Source organism: Malania oleifera, chromosome 1, assembly GCF_029873635.1.
Source record: "Malania oleifera isolate guangnan ecotype guangnan chromosome 1, ASM2987363v1, whole genome shotgun sequence".
NCBI lineage: Eukaryota > Viridiplantae > Streptophyta > Magnoliopsida > Santalales > Ximeniaceae > Malania > Malania oleifera.
In genome coordinates this window covers 152601644-152621865 of record NC_080417.1, presented here as the reverse complement: position 1 = coordinate 152621865, position 20222 = coordinate 152601644, and the positions used below count along the sequence as shown (strand labels likewise).

Here is a 20222-nt window from a genome sequence, read left to right as displayed (position 1 = left end):
ATTTTAAGAGATTATTTCACCTTGTCATTTATTAATGACCTTTCCTTTTCCACTTTTTCCAATGTGGGATAAACCCACATAACTTTAAATATTTTAAAAAATTCATCAAAGTTAGACTTTGAAAACTCACTCATAAAATCGTATATTTTAGAAAATTTTCAACATTCCCCCACCATTTTCAAAATATAGATGAAAAATAATTTATTCAGATAAAAGATAATTTATGCATAAATGAAGGTGTCTTTAGGACTTGAACTTTCACTTAGTGAATACATATCAAAGTTAATCAGGATTACATAGTAGATGAACTTTGAACTAGCAATCCTCTTTTGATTAGTCAGATACATATCACACACAAATTATCAGATCTTTGGGTGTTACCAAAAGCCAACGCGTGGATTGGCCTTGCGTCTATATCCCGGTAAAACCATTTCTCATAGGAAGCGGCACAACTTTCGACATTCATATAGGTAGGTTTATCAAAGGTACCCCTGTGCTCACAGATGCTATTATAAACCTATTAAGAGCTTAAACTCAACCTTATCACATTACAGGTACAAAGCACTATTTTCCTTGGGATGGATTATGTGATACATATATACATTTTAGTGCTTTCAGTCACTACATATGATGTACTTCGCTCATTGAACTCAAGAGCTTAAAAATTTCAAGTCTTGAGTCGAGTTTCCATCATTGGTGACTATGGGTTATGGATTTAAGTCCCATCCTCTTTGATGTTTTCCAGACCATGTCTCTTGCAAATCCTTTTGTTAATGGGTCAGCCAAATTTTGGTTTGATCTCATAAAATTTATAGTAATTACCTTATCAGTAATTAACTGTCTCACATAACTATGTCTTAGGCCAATATGTCTGGATTTACCATTATATATATTCCTATATGCTTGTGACAAAGTTGCCTCACTATCACAATGTAAAGATATAGGTGGCATAGGCTTTGGCCAAATTGGAATTTCTAATAACAAATTCCTAAGTTATTCTGCATCTTTGCTACAAGAAGCTAAGCCACAAATTCTAATGCCATAGTGGAATCTGTTATAAGGCTTTGCTTCTTTGACCCCCAAGAGATAGCTCCTCCACCAAGGGTGAATATCCACCCACTGGTTGATGTATGATCATTACGATCAGTTACCCAACTGGCATTTGAGAATCCTTCTAAAATAGTAGGATATCCTTCATAATGTATGTCATAATCCATAGTATTTTTCAAATACTTTAATACTCTATATATAGCATGTCAATGTATATCACTAGGATTACTAGTATATCTACTAAGTTTACTTACAGCAAATGCTATATCAGGTCTAGTAGAAGTCATAGCATGCATCAAGCATCCAATAACTCTAGCATATTCTAACTGATTTAATGCTCTACCAGTGTTAGGATATAATTTCAAATTTGCATCAAAAGGTGTGCTAACAGGTTTGCAATCATAATGATTAAATTTCTTCATCCAATTCTCCATTCAAGAATGCAATTTTTACATCCATTTCATGGATTTCGAATTTGTAGATGAAAGCTAAGGCAAGCAAGACTCTTATAGCAACTGGAGCATAAGTATCAAAGTAGTCTATGCCTTCCTTTTGTGTAAAGCCTTTAGCTACTAACCTTACTTTGAATTTGTCAGTTGTTCCGTGTACCTTCATTTTCTTTTTAAGATCCATTTACAATATTGGTTTTGAACCAAGAGGTAAATCAGCCAATTTCTAGGTTTTATTACCCATTATAGAATCCATTTCATCATTTATAGCTTCTTTCCAAAATGCAGAATCTTGGGACTTCATTGCCTCTTCATAAGTGGTGAAATTATAGTTTGTCTAGAGTGTGATTCTCTAGTACCTCCTACTAGGTAGATTATGAAGTTTGGTCCAAAAGACTTTGTTGTTCTCCTCCTCTTACTCCTCCTAGGTTCACTAGGTTCAGAAGGTTCACCACTAGTACAAAGTGGTTTCAAAGTCTCCACTAATTTATTTTGATCACTAACCTTTTGTATGGAAGTGAACTTATTTTCATATAACTCTACATATCTGGATTCTATCACTGAATTAACTCCTATAGAATCATTTGGTTCAATTACCAAGAATCTATAAGCTTTTCTATGTTTAGCATAGCCAAGGAATACACATTCTATTCCTCGCTCACCTAATTTCCTTATCTTAGGTTCAAGAAGCCTTACAATTGCTCTACAACCCCAAATCTTAAGATATTTTAAATTAGGCTTTCTTTTCTTCCATAACTCATATGGAGAAGTTTTAGTCCTCTTAAAAGGAACTCTGTTTAATATATGACATGTAGTTAGCAAGGCTTCACCCCAATAACCACTACTTAGTCCTGAATTTGACATCATGACATTGACCATTTCAATTAATGTTTGGTTTTTCCTTTCTGTCACTCCATTTTGTTATGGAGTATATGCTGCAGAAATTTCATGTATCACACTTACTAATTCACAATGGGCGAGAAAGTGATATTCACCTCCTCTATCCAATCTAAGACACTTTATCTTAGTGTCACATTGGTTTTCTACTTGTGCCTTATAAATCTTAAACTTGTCAATTACTTTATCTTTAGTATGCATAAGATAAACATAATAGAATCTAGAAAAATCATCTATAAATGTTACAAAATATTTTTTGCCTCTTATAGTAGGTGTACCATGCAAATCACATACATCACTATGCACTAATTGAAGTGCAAATCACATACATCACTATGCACTAATTGAAGTAAAGAAGAAGTTCTAACAGTTTTGTTAGGAGAAGGTTTTCTGGTTATTTTTGGTTTTAATACATACATTGCACTTATCATCCATGTCATTCACATATCTAGGAATTAATTTCATATTAGTCATATCATGCAATTCTGTCAAACTCAAACACTAACTTAAAGCCAAACTTATTAAGTAGGCTTCCAGAAGCTAGATTCTTCCTAATTTCTGGTACATGGTATACATTGAGTCAAACTTTTTCCAGAAGTAAATTCTAAAGTGACATCTCCTTTGCCTTTGACTATAGCAATGGATGAATTTCCCATGTAGAGAATATTGCCATCTTCCACCAATTCATACTTTGAGAATGAAATCTTGTCTTTGCCAACATGTCTTGCTGCACTTGAGTCAATCCACCATGCATAGTCATCTTCAACAGCATTGATTTCAGAAATCATTGCCACAAACTTGTTATTGTTTGTTCCATCTTGCTTTTTCTTGAGAAGACGACATTCACTTTTGTACTGTCCAGGTTTTCCACAATGGAAGCATGAACCTTTCTTTTTCTTATTTTGATTCCTGATAGAATTGTACTTCTTTTTCTGATTTCCTTTCTTGGGATGTTGGGGTTGTTTAGAATTGCCTCCTTCTTCCATCATATGCACCTTGAAAGTATGCTCTTCTGCACCTTTTTGGTTCTGCCTAAACACTTCCTCAACTTGAAAATGTTGGCCCAATTGTTCAAGAGACATATTATCCTTCCTGTGCTTCAAAGATTTTCTAACATCTTTCCATGATGGAGGTAACTTATCAATAATAAATGAAACACAAATGCATTCATCCATTTTCATATTATGCTGATTAAATTGGTTAAGGATGTGCATAATTTCATGAAACTATTCTATTATAGACCTATAATCAATCATAGTATAATTGAAAATTTTACCATTCAGAAATTTCTTACTAGTCACATCATTTGTGAGATAATTAGCTTCAAGTGCATCCCACAACTCCTTTGCAGTAGTCATATTCTGATAGAGATCAAACAGATTGTCTGACATTGAATTGCTAATGTGGCCTTTGCAAATATAATCATCTTGCTCCCATCTAAGCCTTGCACGTCCCTCATCCAAGGTTTCATTCTCATTCACAGCAAGTTTGAGGGTGGTAAGAACATACACTACTTTGAGATCCGCAAGAAGGAAGTGCATTTTTTTCTACCAGCGCCTAAAATTGCTTCCATCAAATCGTTCAAGTTTGACAAAGCCAGCAACAAATTCCCTTAAGGTTAAAGAACCAGGCAAAATAATGTTTTAAGATTGTAGGAATTAGATGATGAAAATATTGCATACTGAAAATGCTTCAAGGCACGTTACAATATCGTACCTTAAAACATTATTTGCCCCCACCAGATTGGTGTATATTAGGTCAGCAAATACATTTTCAGGATACAATGAAGCCCAGAATATGATCTGATATTAGTTTGCGTTATACACAAACAAAAATTGATGACAAACACTTTTAAAGTAATCTGAACAAACTTTCTGAAATTCCATCTTTGTAGAAAATATAATCCAGATTTGAAAAAGATATAATTTGTGGATTTGTGGAGGGATTTGAGAGAGAGAGAGAGAGAGAGAGAGAGAGAGAGAGAGAGAGAGAGAGAGAGAGAAGTAGAGAATGATGAATTTTCTTGTGTTTTTCATGGAGTTAACTCTGTCTTTATATAGAAAAAATCATGTCTTTTCCAAAAGGTTGCATCTATGTCCAAAAGGTTGCATCCATTCCAAAAAGTTGTATCCTTTTCCGAAAGGTTGCATCTGTTCCAAAAGGTTGCATCCGTTCCAAAAGGTTGCATTTGTTCCAAAAGGTTGCATCCGCTTCGAAAGGTTGCATCTCTTAACTAATTTTAAGAGATTATTTCACATTGTCATTTATTAATGACATTTCCTTTTCCACTTTTTCCAATGTGGGATAAAGCCACATAACTTTAAATGTTTTAGAAAAATCATCAAAGGAAGACTTTGAAAACCCACCCATAAAATCGTATATTTTAGAAAATATTTCAACACACCATGTCCTTGTGAACACTGTCAACCATAAATGAGGTTGGGTAATTCTATGTATATGAGATCACATTAAAACAATGCAAAATGCCTTCGACTAGGGTAGACGTTGGGCCTCCCTCACCAACTCAAAGCCATTAACCATTCAAGGCCATAGGTGAGAAATCCTAAGCTCAGAATTCTTATCTAATCAAAGCATCTCTTGTTAGCTCTAAGCCCTTAGGTTATCAAGGTCTCAAGCACTAAGCCATTAGCTTGAAGCCTTTAGGTTGTTAAGGCCTTTGTCACCAGCAGTGAGCCCTTAACTTATCAAAGCCTCAAGAATAAATACCTAAGCTCAAAGCCCTTAAGCCATTAAATGCTATATTGCCAACTTCAAGTGCTAGGGTCATCAAGGGCTTAGTTATGAACCCTCATCTTTGGGCCCTTTAAGTTGTTGAGTTATTAGGCATAAGCCTTTGGCTCAAATCCCTCGTGTCATCAAGCCCTCAGCCGCTAGCTTTATGCTCTCAAGTATCAAGGCCTTATGCATAAAGCCTTTAACATTAAGCCCTCAAATCTTTTTGTCGTCAACTTTGAGCATTCACATTGTCATGACCTCAAGTTGAAGTTCTTAGCCTTGATCCCGAGATTGTTAATGCTTTTATGTGATGCGCAAGGCCCTCTACTCAAAGCTCTTTAAGTCATTCAAATCTCTATTACCAACTTTGAGCCCTTAGGTTGTCAAGGCTCCTTAAGTCATCAAGGCCTTATCTATGAAGCCCTTAACTTGGAGACCTTAGGTCTTCCAAACCTCCACCACTACCTTCTAGCTCTCAAGTTGTTAGGGTCACTTTGCCATCTCTGAACCCTCTCATTGAAGCCCTTATCTCAAGGACCTCGAGTCGCCTATTCTTTTGACACCAACTTTAAGCCCTCAAGGCCTTATGGTCAAACCTCTAAGCTCAAAGGCATCAAGTCCTCCAAGCCTGCTTTGCTAGCTCTATTCTCTAATGTCATTAATGTTTTCAATGTAAGGTCCTCAACTTGGATTCCTTAAAGTAATCTAGATATCCACCACTAACTCTAAATTGTTATGTTGGCAAGACCTATGACATCAAATCATCCAAATCTTCCTTGCTATATTTGGGCCCTCAAGTCATCAAGGCCTTGCATGAGGAGTCTTCATCTTGGAGGCGGCCTTTGCTTGAAGCCACTAGATGAGCTTGGCATTTGAAGCTTGACTACCTAAATGAACTTAACCTCTTAAAACAAGCAAGCGTATTTATTTGTTAAAATTGACATGCTCTATTAAGAGGTCGTGCCCAAAGACCCCCAAATAAAAAGACATAAAGCTTGATTGAGCCTAAAGAAACGGGGAAAAAGGCCCCTAATCTAGCCAAGGCCCATTAAGATAATAAGAAATTTATGCAAAACTCAACAAATAAAGGATGCAAAGCCCAATTAAGCCTACAATCATGATAAATCTTGGGGGTGGCCATCTTGGAAGGATAAAAGGCATAAAGTGTGGTCAATCCTAAATGTATATTTTTAAAAAAATATTCCTCAAAATAGCACAAAGGCCAGTCAAGCCTAGAGACATAAAATCGGTTCAAAAGGGCTGTAGGGCTAGAACCCAACCACGCCTAGAGACATAAGTTAAAGGTAATTTGCTTGAGGAATAAGCCCACAGTATAAAGACATAAAAGGCAGGAAAAAATAATAAATGAGTAAAAATCTACCAGGGCAAAAATTCACCTTGATCTCGAAAGTGGAGGATAATTGATGCGGGACAATTCATTTAGCCTCTGCGTGCTCCCTCATATAACATAATAATCTGAAATTTGTGTATTCCTTTTTAAAGACCTTAGTGGCCCTAAGGTAGATAGACTCTCTACAAACACCCATTCAAATGAGAGTCAACTTTAACCTTGGAAAAATTAGAACAAACCGCTACAAGCATCCTTTAATGTTGGAAAGATTATTATCACAATCCAGTATAAGCATCCAAACACTTTTCTCTTTTGAGATTATATTTGTAGCGGTGATTACCAACAAACTACTGATCCAAGGATTACCAATAAGCTCGAATCAACTTTTGTGCCAGCGAATTTGCTGGACCAAATTTAAAGGAGTGATTATAAACTTGATTTAGCATATGATTATGTTGGTGGTATTTAAAACCAAAATAATTTTAATGATCAATTCAAGAATAATATTTCATATATGTTTGCCACTTAATCCATATATTTTTGTATCACCAAACCTTTCTCATCAAAGGAAATATATATATTGTTTTTTATTGTAGAAAAAATATATATTAAGAAAGAATGTAATAAGTGGATGATACATCTCATCCTCCTTTTACATAGTGTTATCATGATTTAATTAAAATCAAGAACAATGAATATAACATCCATCCATTCCATTATGTATCTGTGGCTTAATCAAACCTCCCAATGAATCTAAAAATAAAATGCCCATTAACACCACAATTTGACATTTAAAAAACTTACAAAGGGAAAATGCAAAAGCATTTAGGGTTTCTATAATATTATTTGGCCAAAGCATGAAATTAGTTCCCGTTTAGAGAAGTCTTGAATTTGAAGTTGTATCGAATTTGGATAAGTTGATACATAAAATTGTATTGAAATTTGTCCAAATCCATCCAAATCCAAATTTAGGATCCAAAATCCATACTTCCAAACACTGATCTCATGTTTAGAGAGATCTTAGATTTGGATTTGTATTGGATTTATATAAGATGTAATATAAAATTGTACTAAAATTTTTCCAAATCCACCCAAATCTAAATCTAATGTCGAAATCCATACTCCCAAATGCAGTATTAGTTATGCAGGCTTGCTAACCATACGCATGGTATCATTTTTTTAATCAGATTACAAAATGATTTGAAGTCGTCACTAATAAGGCAAAATTGTCTGATGAAATGCTTTTATCTTTATAGAACATTTATTCTGGCAGCCCTTCCAAAATGAATGTGTCTTCTGCGAACCTGCACCTGGCTAATATAAAATCTAGTCTAATATGTTCTCCCTCTCTTGCAAGACACGAAATGTTGCATATTGAACAAGTTTTAGTGGCAGTTTGTTCACAAATATTCACGTCATTAGACTGCACACAAACAACAAATTGCAACAATTGTTAGTGAAGCATGCTAAAAGCCTCTTTGAACGTCAGAAGATATAAGAACATCAGTATCAAAATTCAAATTCATCATTGAAGAATTATTATTATTATTATTATTATTATTATTATTATCATTATTAAATGACAGATAAAATTATCCAGCTAGCATACTTGTCAAACTTTTCATAGGACAATGTTTGGTATGCTGGAATGGAATGGATTGAGAGTGGGATAGAATGTGAAAATATGTGTCAAATTTGTAAAATTTCGAGGACTAATTCCATTCTATTTCATTCCATTCTTGCATATCAAACAAATTATTAACAATCAGGGCATATCACAGTTGAAAGAATCATTTCAATTTAGTAAAAAAAAAAAAAAACAATGTCAGCAAGTGAGAATTTGTTTTTGGCTTTAATTTAGCATATGCAACCCGATAAACACACCAAGAAAAATATAAAGGCAGTAGCTAAATTGGTTAATTTTAAAAGAAATAAGAGAAAGGAGACAATTCAAAGATGAATACACTAGAGAAAAGAGTCATCCATTAGAATTTTAAACTCTAAAAATTACACCCTGAGTTGATAAATAGACATCAATAAAATAGTCCCAAGAAGTAAACGACATGGGAAAATAAAATTTTACCGAATAATATTTTTTAAAAAAACATTATATATGTTCCAGATTTAAAAAAAAAAAAAATGGGGAGCGAATCAAATCCACCAATTCACAGTAATTTGAAGTTGTCTAAGCCAGGTCAGAGTCCGTTTAGATTGACTGATCTTAATCACACATCACTTGAATTTTGAATTTTCTGTTCGCATCTTTTAAGCTGGTCCATAAATAGATTTAAATCATACTTCAGTATATTAAATTCTAATTTGGAAAAAATGAACATGGAATCTCGCTTAATCAATATCCAAAAGTTCAGCATTAATATCAAATTGTTATGAAGTACCACCTATCATATAATTTGGTCAGATATGAGTGTTATAGTAAAAAAAATATGCACAAGTAAACTATTTTTTTTGGATCCAAGTAACTAAGCACCTTAAAAGGATTCAGTCTTTTAGGCTTACTGTGACTAAATATATAATTGATTTATGTTTGTAGATTATTATAACAACACATTTGAATCTTTTCAAGCTGGTGAGTAGAAAACTCTGCCAGATTAGTTGACAAAATTTATCAACAGAGCTAACAGCGGGCCTTTTTATTAAACAATCTCAACAAATTGACAAATATGCCAATCGATAGCATGTTCTAATCAATAAAATAGCAATATGGCGCCATTGTGAGATTCCACTGAGGTTACACAATGCTACTGCTCATGCCATTGTTGGCTGGCAACAACATTATGGATGCCAACAAACTTAACAATGCCAACGCACAACCCACTGAAGTTTCTAAAGCATCACAGCCTATGTCAAACAATTCAAATCGGATTATCAATTATTCAACAGCATGATTCCTTTAAACCTACATGTTTGCACGCATAGAAAAGGCTTTCACTGGATATAACACAAGGTCAGTCCCTTTGAGACGTTATATGTTTGGACATTATTATTAGAGGACCTTATAGAAATTTCAAGAATGCCTGAAGTTGAACAACTATTTCCAATTTGAAATCTTGGAATCCTCAATCTCATCAAAGTATTATATAAATTCATCGCATTTCCCAATATGCTCAGTGTGAACAAACAGAAATTAAAGTAATACTATTAGAAGAAATAAAAATCTAAGAAAATGGAACAATAAAGACAAGGAATTTATCAATCCATCGAGTAATAAACTTTAAAAGATGAGAATCTAAGATCTTAAGATTTTCATTATTTTGGGGCATTAGAAAACCAAATCTTCAACCAAGCCTAATCCAACCATCTGACCAAGATAGCAAAGCTTCAATCAAAGTTTCATTTCCATTCTTTACCCTATGTTATCTCAACAACAAATTTTTTTTTTACAAGAATAAGAATAATCACAGGTTCGAGGTGCGGAAACAGCCTCTTGCGAAAATGCAAGTTAAGGTTGCATGCTATAGACCCATTGTGGTCCGCCCCTTCCCCAGACCTCACATATGCGGAAGCTTTGTGCACTAGGTTGCCCCCTTTTACAATCAATAAGCATGAACTTTCAACACCTAGAAAGTAAAAATATAAAATTTAAAGAAAGAAGAATATCTATCTTAAATGCACTACAAAATAAAAATTGCCTAATCATTTTCCTATAAATCAAAATCATAAACCTAAACCTAACAAAAAACTTCAACTAAGATTAGAAACAACAAAAATATGATAAAGAAGAATTCGATGACAATAATTCCATCTTTTTTCTATTTTTTAGATGTTGAACTTATTCTTCTTAGTCAACCTAGTTTAGAAAATGGTATCTAGATACTTTCCTCGTGTTTTATTTTCACAAGAAACAAACCTGAATGGGTAGATGGGGAAATTAATAAGATATTTAGCCAGGTAGAGTGAAGGATTGTGTTACTCTTTCTTCACAAAGGACAACAGGTGGTATTTTGATGGTGTGGGACCCTAAGGTGGTAACTAGAGTTGATTTGTCTTAGGGGCTCATTTTTCCCTTTATTGTGTTGGTTGAAGTTAGGAGGAGGGGGCAGTGGCGGCTTACCTCGTTCTAGAGTCCTAGTTGGTCTCAGTTTTGGGAGTTTGTTGTGTATGGATTTAGTTATCCCAGGTGGATGACTGGGGGAGACATCAATGTCAAAAGGTTTCTGACTGTGAAAAAAGGGGGCAGGAGATTTTCTTCGAGTACAGAGTTCTTATAGACTCATTATACAAATGTCGGCTATGAGATATTCATTTGCAGAACGCTTTGTTCACTTGGTCAATTGGGGAGAAAACGGGTGGTTCCAAGTCAGTCAGATTTCTGTGTAGTGAGGAGTAGAAAGATGAGTTTCCTAATCTTAGTCAGGAAATTCTAAATTTCCCTACTTGGTTGGAGTCTAGAAAGGTTAAGTGTAGCTATATTCCTTTTCTCTCTTTTTTTTTGATCCGTAAATTATAATTATATTGATCAAAAAGGATATGTACAGAAAGACTCTGGGCATACCCCAAGCGAGGAGGCCAAAGCTCCAATTCAAATAAAACAAGTAACGAAAGTTACACAAAACCTGGGCATACCCAGGGGCACCAAGGCCAATTCAAGCAAAAAGCATCAATACAAGGAAAAACCAGCCATAGCAAATACAAGGAAACCTTGTAAATTCCAAAAAGAGCAATCTGCCACAATTACTAAAGCTCATTCCTGAAACCCCATTGCAGCAAATTGAAACAGTCCAAATTTCAGCAGCTGCATGCAGCAGCTGAACATTCAGCAAACTCAAAATCTGAAAACAAGCATTATTGCATCAACTACAAGTAGCAGCTGCAAAAACCAAGAATCCTGTGCCACAGCAAACTGAAGACCCAGAATTCAGAATTCAACAAAAAACCAACAAAACACAGCAAAACATGGACCAAGCAGCACACTGTTTTTGTACATGTCACCGGTGCCCTTTGGATTTTTTCTTACACTCCCCAGGGTTAGAAACGTCTCCTTCATTCTTGCCTGCCTCTGTAACAGCATGGCCACAACCTGCAGTGCTCACTTCCTCTGCAGGAACAATTGCACCAAGCTGAGTAATCGTCCTAGAGCTTGACTTAGAGGAAATCAAGGGAGCTTTACCATTATTCTTAGTAGAAGCTGGCTGGCAACCCTTCTCTGCAACCGAAGTCTGTTGATTTTGGACACGACTGCAAGAAGACCCATTCAAGGTTGCATCTGCTTCATTGCCCAGGTACCCAGTCTTGCTAACTGGATCCTTTTAAGTGTCCACACTCACTACTACTCTCCCAGATTGATTATCTTCCTTGCAGAGCTGAGAGATAACCAGATCATTGTCCTTTTTCTCAACAGCTTACAGAAAGTACAAAACTTAGGGACATTCTCATATGCAACTTACCGAGTGATCATTTGGTTATTAGGAAGCCTTACCTCAATATTATCCATTAACTCCTTAGCAACATCAATCTCTACCAACACCCTAGCGTAGGAAAGCATTTCTCTGTTGGTGGTGAGCTTATCTAGAAATACTGGCCTACCCAAAACAGAACAAATCTTCCCTAAAGCATTCAATGTCCATAGCTCAATTGGGAGATTCAGCAGCTGAATCCAAACTGGTAAAGTGTCCAGTTGTTCATCATTAAACTGGAACATATCCGGTAGTCTTTTAAGAAGCAAAGGCCGGCCATATGCTAAATACAGCCCCCCATGCAGCACCCGCAACATGTCATCCTTCTTACTAAACTTGAAGATAATCCAACCACTTTTATGGTTGCACACCTCAACCTTAGCAAACCAAGCCTCAACAAGAGCATTTAGAGCTGCTTTTCCAGGGAATTTACCCGCAAAGTAGCCAACTAAGCAGTGCTTCCAATTCCCCTCTGGATCATCGATGTCCTCTTCTTCAACTTGAGCAACCTTACCATTAGGAACAAAGCACAGAACCGCACCACAGCTCTGTTGGTGCCTATTCTTGGCAAAGAGATCCACCCACGAAACCTTCTTATTACCTTTCATGAACAACTTTTTCTCCCCTTCTTCTGGGCATTTTGACAAACGCCTGGTATACTAGCATTTTTGGTGTCCTTTGCTACATTCAAACAAGCCCCTGCAGTGCCCTTTGAAGCGGTTGAGGCATAACCCTTTGTAGCATTTTGCCAAACACCTGAAGTGCACCAGTACCAGCTTCCTTTGCAGCACCGTCAGGTGCATGTCCTTCGGATTCACAATCAGCATCAACAGTATCTTTTGTTCCAAGAGTTTCTGAAGCATCGGAATCATCTTCCCCTTCGTACTCCCCATCAGTTCCATCTTCCCCAGAATCATTCGAATCTGGTTCACCATCTTCTTCATCATCAGATCCTTCCTACGATGACTCACATCCAACCTTCTGCATTTGAACCTGGGGTTCAAAGTTAAGTTGGGATTTTCCAGAACAACCTGCACATTCAGAGTTGTCTCCTGTAGAATGTGCAGCAGAAGACTCACATTCACCTTTCTCCTTCCCCGCAGCATTATGTAATTCCAGATCCGATATAATTTGGGGTTTTCGTTGAACATGTAGAAGCCTCGCCACCTGCTCGTGAATCTGTGGCAAACTCTTCTTCACCCAAACACGTCGATTGCCCCCTTGATTTACAATGAACTCCAGTCCATCTTCACATTCATCCTCAGATTCTCACAATGGTGAGAATCGATTTGCAGCGGCACTGAGTCTCGCGACCTCCGTTCAAATTTGCTGCCTGTTCTTCCTTGCCCATTGACCTCGAAATCCTCCATTTTTTTCAATGAAATCCAGGGCCTCTTCACGTTCTCTAGCTAATTGAAATGGTGAGGTAGAGTGTAGTTGATGCCCTTGTAGGCAGAATTACGCCCTATGGCCGAACAAATCAAGCATTCAATGTGAGGTTCAATCCATGGACGGGCTTCCCTCCTAGAGAGGGAAGAGAGCTTCTCTCTCTAACCCTTCCATTGCTATATTCATTTTTTCAATTTGAGGACACATGGATCTTCATTCTTTTCGTCCTTAGGGAGGCTTGATGTGGTTGTGTTCTAGTATGTTGAAAGGAATTTAGAATGAAGAAGCTTAATGGTGTATAAGAGGTCTTAAAGAAGTGGAATTTGGAGGTATTTGGGGATTTTAAAATGAAAACGTGAGTTCTGTAAGTCTGTTAAGTGTTTTGGATGGGAAAGAGGAAGATGATGGGCTTTTAGTAGAAGAGGGAGCTAAGTAAGTTTATTTGTAAAAAGAGTTTGGTGTCACTGTCAAAAATGATGAAAAAGAAAAAAGAAACTAGAAACAAAAACTAAAAACTAAAAATCAGCAACCAAGTTAATATTTCCAAAACTAAAATAAATTACAAACCTGATTGAACAAATGCTCATTTTTCTATTTGAGTCAAAAGGCAATTAAAAAAATATGAGTAAAATAATGAAAATAAAAGTGAATAGAAATTAAAATATTTATATTCCAATTAAAAACATAAATGATTTATAATTATTTCATTTAATTATCATATTTAAAAATTCAATTTTTAGTCCTCCAAGAACAATCTTATTGTACATGACAATTGAAAAATAGTAAAAATATTTTTTGAAAACATGTTTTTTAGAAAAAAGATATCAATTTTTAGTCCTCTATGAACAATTCTATTATACATGACAATTGAAAAATAGTAAAAATATTATTTGAATGACTTATGAAATTTCATTTTCAAATTTTTAGGATTTATGGATTTTTTTATTTTAATTTTGTCTTGACTTCATGGTCATTTTAATTCAATTTTTGTTAAAGCTTAATATACATTTTTGTCCCACGACTTAACACCTTAAGATTTTAGGTATAGTGGTAATTTAACATGGTATCAAAGGTGATTATCAAGAACTCTTAGGTTATAGTCTTGTCATTAGCATTTATTGTGTGATTTAAAATATATATATATATATTGTATTCACTATTCCCTAAAATGGGTGCTATTTATCATGTGTTTATCTCTCCACGTGCTATCGAGCTGCATGTGCAGGAAGTATTAAATCTTGATATACATTGTTGGCCCACAACCTAATAGCTTAAACTTTTATATAAAGTGGTAATCTAAGAATTTTAACCAAAAAATTATGCATAAAATGAATGATATAATCCAGACAGTAAATTCTAGACACTAGCATGAAAATAGGTCGCCAAAACAATTGAAAACCATCAAATTTTGATTTTCAACTTGTCGATGGTCATTTTCACTGAATGACCAAAACGGAGATTGATTGAAAAGTTCTTTTGCATTTCTACTAAACTTGACTTGTTATTTTCTACATTATTTTTGTCATCTTTTACTATTTGGAGTGATCTGAGACGATCTAAAGTGGTAAAGTGGGGTCTCATAGTGATTTTTGACCCCATAATGTAAATCGAGACAAAATCTATGTCATTTTTAGCCTTTCTCATCTCTTTTTGCAATTTTGATTGCACTAATGATTCGGGATAGTCCGTGTCGCGACATCCCGGACGGAACGAGGCAAATGAAAAATTTAATGTTTAATTTTCGGGAAAAATGGTATAATGGAGTCACCACTAACATTTTAGTGTGGTTAAAACACTTGACTACTACCGAATTAAGAATAGAATCGGTCTGCGTTACCAAGGCAGGAATCGGGAGTTCGGTTACGCGAGGGGAAGATATGAGCACCCCCTACACGCCCGTTCTTACGAACGGTACCTAATTAATTATAAAATTATCCCAAAGTAAATTCGAAAAGCCTTTTATGTTACTCCTTTTGTGAATTTATAAAGTGCAAATGTATATGAATGAATCACACAAATATTTACAAAATATACATACATACATACATACATATATATATATATATATATATATATATATATTCCCTCAAAACTAGGGTACACGAAGCTTATAAAGCTCGTACCCTTTTGTTGCAATCATTGGGATCGGAAAGTCAAGAAGATATGCTACAAAATACACTCCCAAAATTTTGAAATTTGTAGGATTTTTCTAAGTATGAAAATATTATTTTGAGAGGTTTCAGAATTCATTTAGGGTAGAAAAGAATGTTAAAAATGATTTTCAATTCTCAAAATATTTTTCTTGATTTTTGTGATTTTTTATTACTAGCCCGAATTTTCAAATAAATAACATAATAAAAAAATAAATAAGAAAATACTAGATAACCGGTTCAAACTGGTCCAGTGGGTCAAATAATTTGTAGAGGAATAAACTGGGTTTAGGTTCAGGGTTAAACCTAACTTTGGATTTGAGTTCCCGTATTCACAACTTCATACCCAGTCTATCACATTTTAGAATGTAACCCAGAAAGGGAGAGTCTATTAATTTTACCTCTCTTCTTCCTCTCCTCCGGTTTTCTTCTCCTGTTGATGAGTCTACAGGGGTCAGTCCATAGCGTCTTACCGAGGGTGGTCCTTGAACTATGAAATGAGGCACTACGGAGTGCTTTCTTCAGATGGGATGACCCAACACCAGTAGGAGACGGGATCAGTAGACCACTTGATCTCCCGAGAGAATGGAACGTAGCCTCACCACTCACTCACAAAGAAAGAGACAAGCTTCACAATCTCAACAATAGAAGACTTCAATATATTCCAAATTTTTTCTCCCCACTTTGTGCTTACAATGAGAAGGCAATTTATAGACTTAACTTGGGGCAAGCATGGGAAACAAGACATAGGGGAATAATTATGAGGGGAACAAAGCATGGGGTGAATGATAATGAAGGGGACAATGCATGGAGTGAACAATTATGAGGGGAATATAGCATGTGGTGAATGATAATGAGGGGAACAATGCATGGGGTGAACAATCATGAGGGGAACAAAGCACGGGGTGAATGATAATGAAGGGGACAATGCATGTGGTGAACAATTATGAGGGGAATATAGCATGAGGTGAATGATAATGAGGGGAACAATGGATGGGGTAAGCAATTATGAGGGGAACAAAGCATGCTTGCATTTTACAAATTAAATAAATAATAATAATAATAATAAAAACAAATATACGTCAAGTATGACCCAATCCGTGTGGAGCCATGAAGATTTGTGGGGCCCATAAGCCGCGTGGGGCCTACAAGCCGCATGAGGGTTGTAGGAATCCGAACAAGCATCAAAGAGGATAACGTGCACCGGATGTAGGAATCCGAGCTAGTGTACCAGGAGATGACGTGCATCGGATATGGGAATCAGAGCTAGCGTCAAAGGGGGTAACATACACCAGACGTAGGAATCCGAGCTAGCATACCAAAGAGGGTAACGTGCACCGGATGTAGGAATCCAAGCTAGCGTACCAGGAGATGACGTGCATCGAATGTGGGAATCCGAGCTAGCGTCAAACGGACTCAATTTTGAAATAAACCAGGACTCAATCAGATCCTTCTACTCCTGGTTTACAAAGTCGTCTTTCTTATCACACGGAGTCTCCTCGGAAAGGTCTGATTAGAATTGGGGCGTCTACAGTCCGAAATTGTAAGAATAGGTTTGATAGTGATTTTGATTTTGGACACGCAAATCAAAGCAAAACCCCTATCATTCTTGATTTTTTTCCCTCTCTTTTTAGCAATTTTGATTACACCAAGTGACTTGAAGCAATCTGAAATGGTAAGAAGAGATTTAACCATAATTTTTTACTTCAAACACAAAAATCAAGGCAAAAGCTTTGTCATTCTAAGCTTTTCTACTCTCCACCTGCCAATTCTGATTACACCGGCCGATTCAAAGTAATCTAAAATGGTAAATATAAGTCTAACGATGATTTTAACTTCAAACACAAAAAATTGGGGCAAAATCTATCATTTTGAGCTTTTTTTATCTTTTTCTACCAATTTTGACCATACCAATTCATCTGGAGCAATCCAAAATAGTAAGAAAGTGTTTAACAGTAATTTAACTCTTCTACATGAAAATCAAGGTGGAAGCTCCATCATTTATGACTTCATGGCTCTCTTTTTGTTAAATTTGACAGCCTCGAGTAATTCAGGGCAATCCAAAATGATGAGTAAAACTATAATTTTGACTTCTTGCACGAAAATCAAGACAAAATTCTAAACACTTTTGAAATTTTTTACTTTTTTTGGTGGACCTCATTTACCTTTTTCTTTATTTTAATAAAAAAAAATATTTTTTCAAATTTATTAATATAATATATTATTATATTATAATATTTAAAAATTAAAAATTAAAATAATTTCAAAAAAATGGAAAATCAAAAAATCCAAGTTTGCGCATGACTGCACGTGCTAGCGTGTGGCTCCTAAAACAGAGTCGTTTCAATTTTCAAAAAAAATTAATTAATTAATTAATTAAAATTTGAGATGTCATTTTAGAATCACACTCCTCCCACCTTTTTCTCATGCTCCAACCGACGGGGTAGCGTCAGACCTGCCATTTTCTATCGCACCCACCCTTTTTTATCTCCTCTCTTTCTCCCCTTACACCCCCCAAATTCACTAGAAAGTCACCTCCCTACCATCTCCGGTGGCCACACCGACCGTTCCTTTTTATTTATTTATTTTCCTTTATTCCAGTATCTTGGCTATTTGAAGCCAAGATCAGAATGGTGAAGGGAGCTCTCTCTCTCTCTCTCTTTCTTTCCTTCCTTTGCTCTCCATTTCTCTACATTTTACTATGTGCCAGTATGTGCAAGTGTGTGCTCTAGTGTGTGTGTTTGTGCATGTGTGTGATTTTCATCCATGGCAGTATGCATGTGTCTGCATCCATGCATGGGGTATGATGTGTTTGTATTCATGTGTACACATGTGTAAGTTGATGCATGTGTAAATGGATGCATGCATGCATGGTCTGTGTGTGAATACATGTGCATATGTATAAGGATGCATGAGTGCATGTAAATGGATGTGTGATTGATGCATATGCATGTGTGAGTGCGTTTGCATGGATGGATATGTATGTATAAGCATGTGCGCATGAATGCACGCATGCATTCAGAAATGGATAGGTGAATGGGCATGTGTACATATGCATGTATGCATGATGGGTATGAAGATATGGATGATGCGTGAATGCATGCACATGATGCATGAATAGGTATATGTATGAATGTGTATGCATAGATGTGAATGGACATGCATGTAGGATGTTGGGTGGTCGTGGAGGTGTGCTTTATGGGGAATTTGGTTGTAACAGAGTGCTTGAATATTTCTAGCAAGAGATTATCTCTAGATTTACTCTAGGACAGGGTGCCGCATTTGGCATCCCTTTGGGCTTTCAGTGCAAGTTGTTTCGAGGGCTGTTGCTTTGAGGATGTCAACCACAGTTGGGAGGCATTATTGAGCTGATTGTTTTCCTTATTTTCTTCTCTCTTTCTGTTTTGAGCACTTCTTGTCCTTTTCTTTGTAATTTTTTCTCCACAATGTTCTAATGAAGCTTTTTTTTTTTTTCCTCCATAAGAAACAGAAAGGGAAAGTAAAAACCATAGTATTGCTGTTGTTTTAAGTAGAAACTCAGACACTAACAAAATCCCAGAAGTTGCTCTTTGTTTGTGTGAATATCACAATTATCATATACGCAAAGAAAGCTAGGGAGCCCAAGGTGCAATTATTTTTCACATCTAACTCCTAGAAAGATTTTACTGTGGTTAAACATAGTAGTCCTATAGCTTTCACAAACATTCTTGATCAAACTTCTGTGAAATGGTGATAGCTTTAAAACACTTTTTTTTTTTTTAAAAAAAGAGGGCGGCACCTCCTATCTTTATTAGAAAATTCTTCATTTATGGCGGAGGAATACCGTGATTCTAACCTTGAGACTTGGGGAAAACTCAAACCCCAAGAATCTAAAACTGATTTAACCAACTTATTCAAAACCAATAAACCAATGATCAACAACCGAACAAATAAATAAGAACTAAACAACTATAAGTGGAAAACAAACAAAACTCCGAAAGATCTCGAGGAATCAACCAACCACTCCAACCATCACAAACACCAGCACAAAGCATCACGAGCACAAGTAAGGAAATTCCAACAAATCCAATCGAATCATTCCCCTGACTTGCTGTGGAAGCTCATCCTGGCAACTATATGATCGAGATATACCAAATTCACCTTACTTAGCAAAGAAATCCGCACTTTGATTCGCCTCCCTGTAAACATGTTCCACTTTGTAATGTATGTCTCTCAAAGCTAACACAAGCTCTTCCCACAATTCCCATAAGTTCCAAGCCGAACACTTCCCAGAATTAATCCACTAAACCAACAAAGCAGAATCACAGGCACTCTCCACTTGATCAAATCTAAGATCTTCACACAGATTAATCCCTATAATAATCACTTTCAATTCAGCCATATTATTGGTTCCATAACCCAGTAATGAGGAAAATACTGCTTTAAATAATCCTCTTTCATCTCTTATCATGCCTCCACCACCACAATTACCTGGGTTACCTCTACAGCTTCCATCCACATTCAACTTAACCCAACCTATCCCAGGTTTACACCATCTGACTACACGAGGAAGACGAACCCTCTCATTTTTTACTTGAATATCCAAAGCACAAAGGACTACAATATCCGTGCAAGAAGCAGGTGCACATTTAGTTAACTTGTCCGAAATGAATCTCAGTCAATATTTAATATCAAGTCACACAGTTCTCATCGAATCATGCATTGATTCCATCCTGGCACTACATCGACGAGTTCAAAGTCTCCAAATGATGAGACTAGGTATGAGACCTACCAAAATGCCTAACTG

The 20222-nt window shown here is 36.0% G+C and overlaps 1 protein-coding gene across 8 annotated transcripts in view; it reads right to left on the bottom strand.

Annotated features, from left to right (window-relative positions):
• Positions 1 to 7390: 7390 nt before the first annotated feature.
• The window catches only part of LOC131162145 (vacuolar protein 8), a 62074-nt gene continuing 49242 nt past the window's right edge, over positions 7391 to 20222 (bottom strand). For all 8 annotated transcript variants that reach the window (XR_009138695.1, XR_009138697.1, XR_009138698.1 and 5 more), the window contains one exon: positions 7391 to 7906. The gene's annotated coding sequence lies outside the window, so the exon portion shown is untranslated. The remainder of the gene's footprint in view (positions 7907 to 20222) is intronic.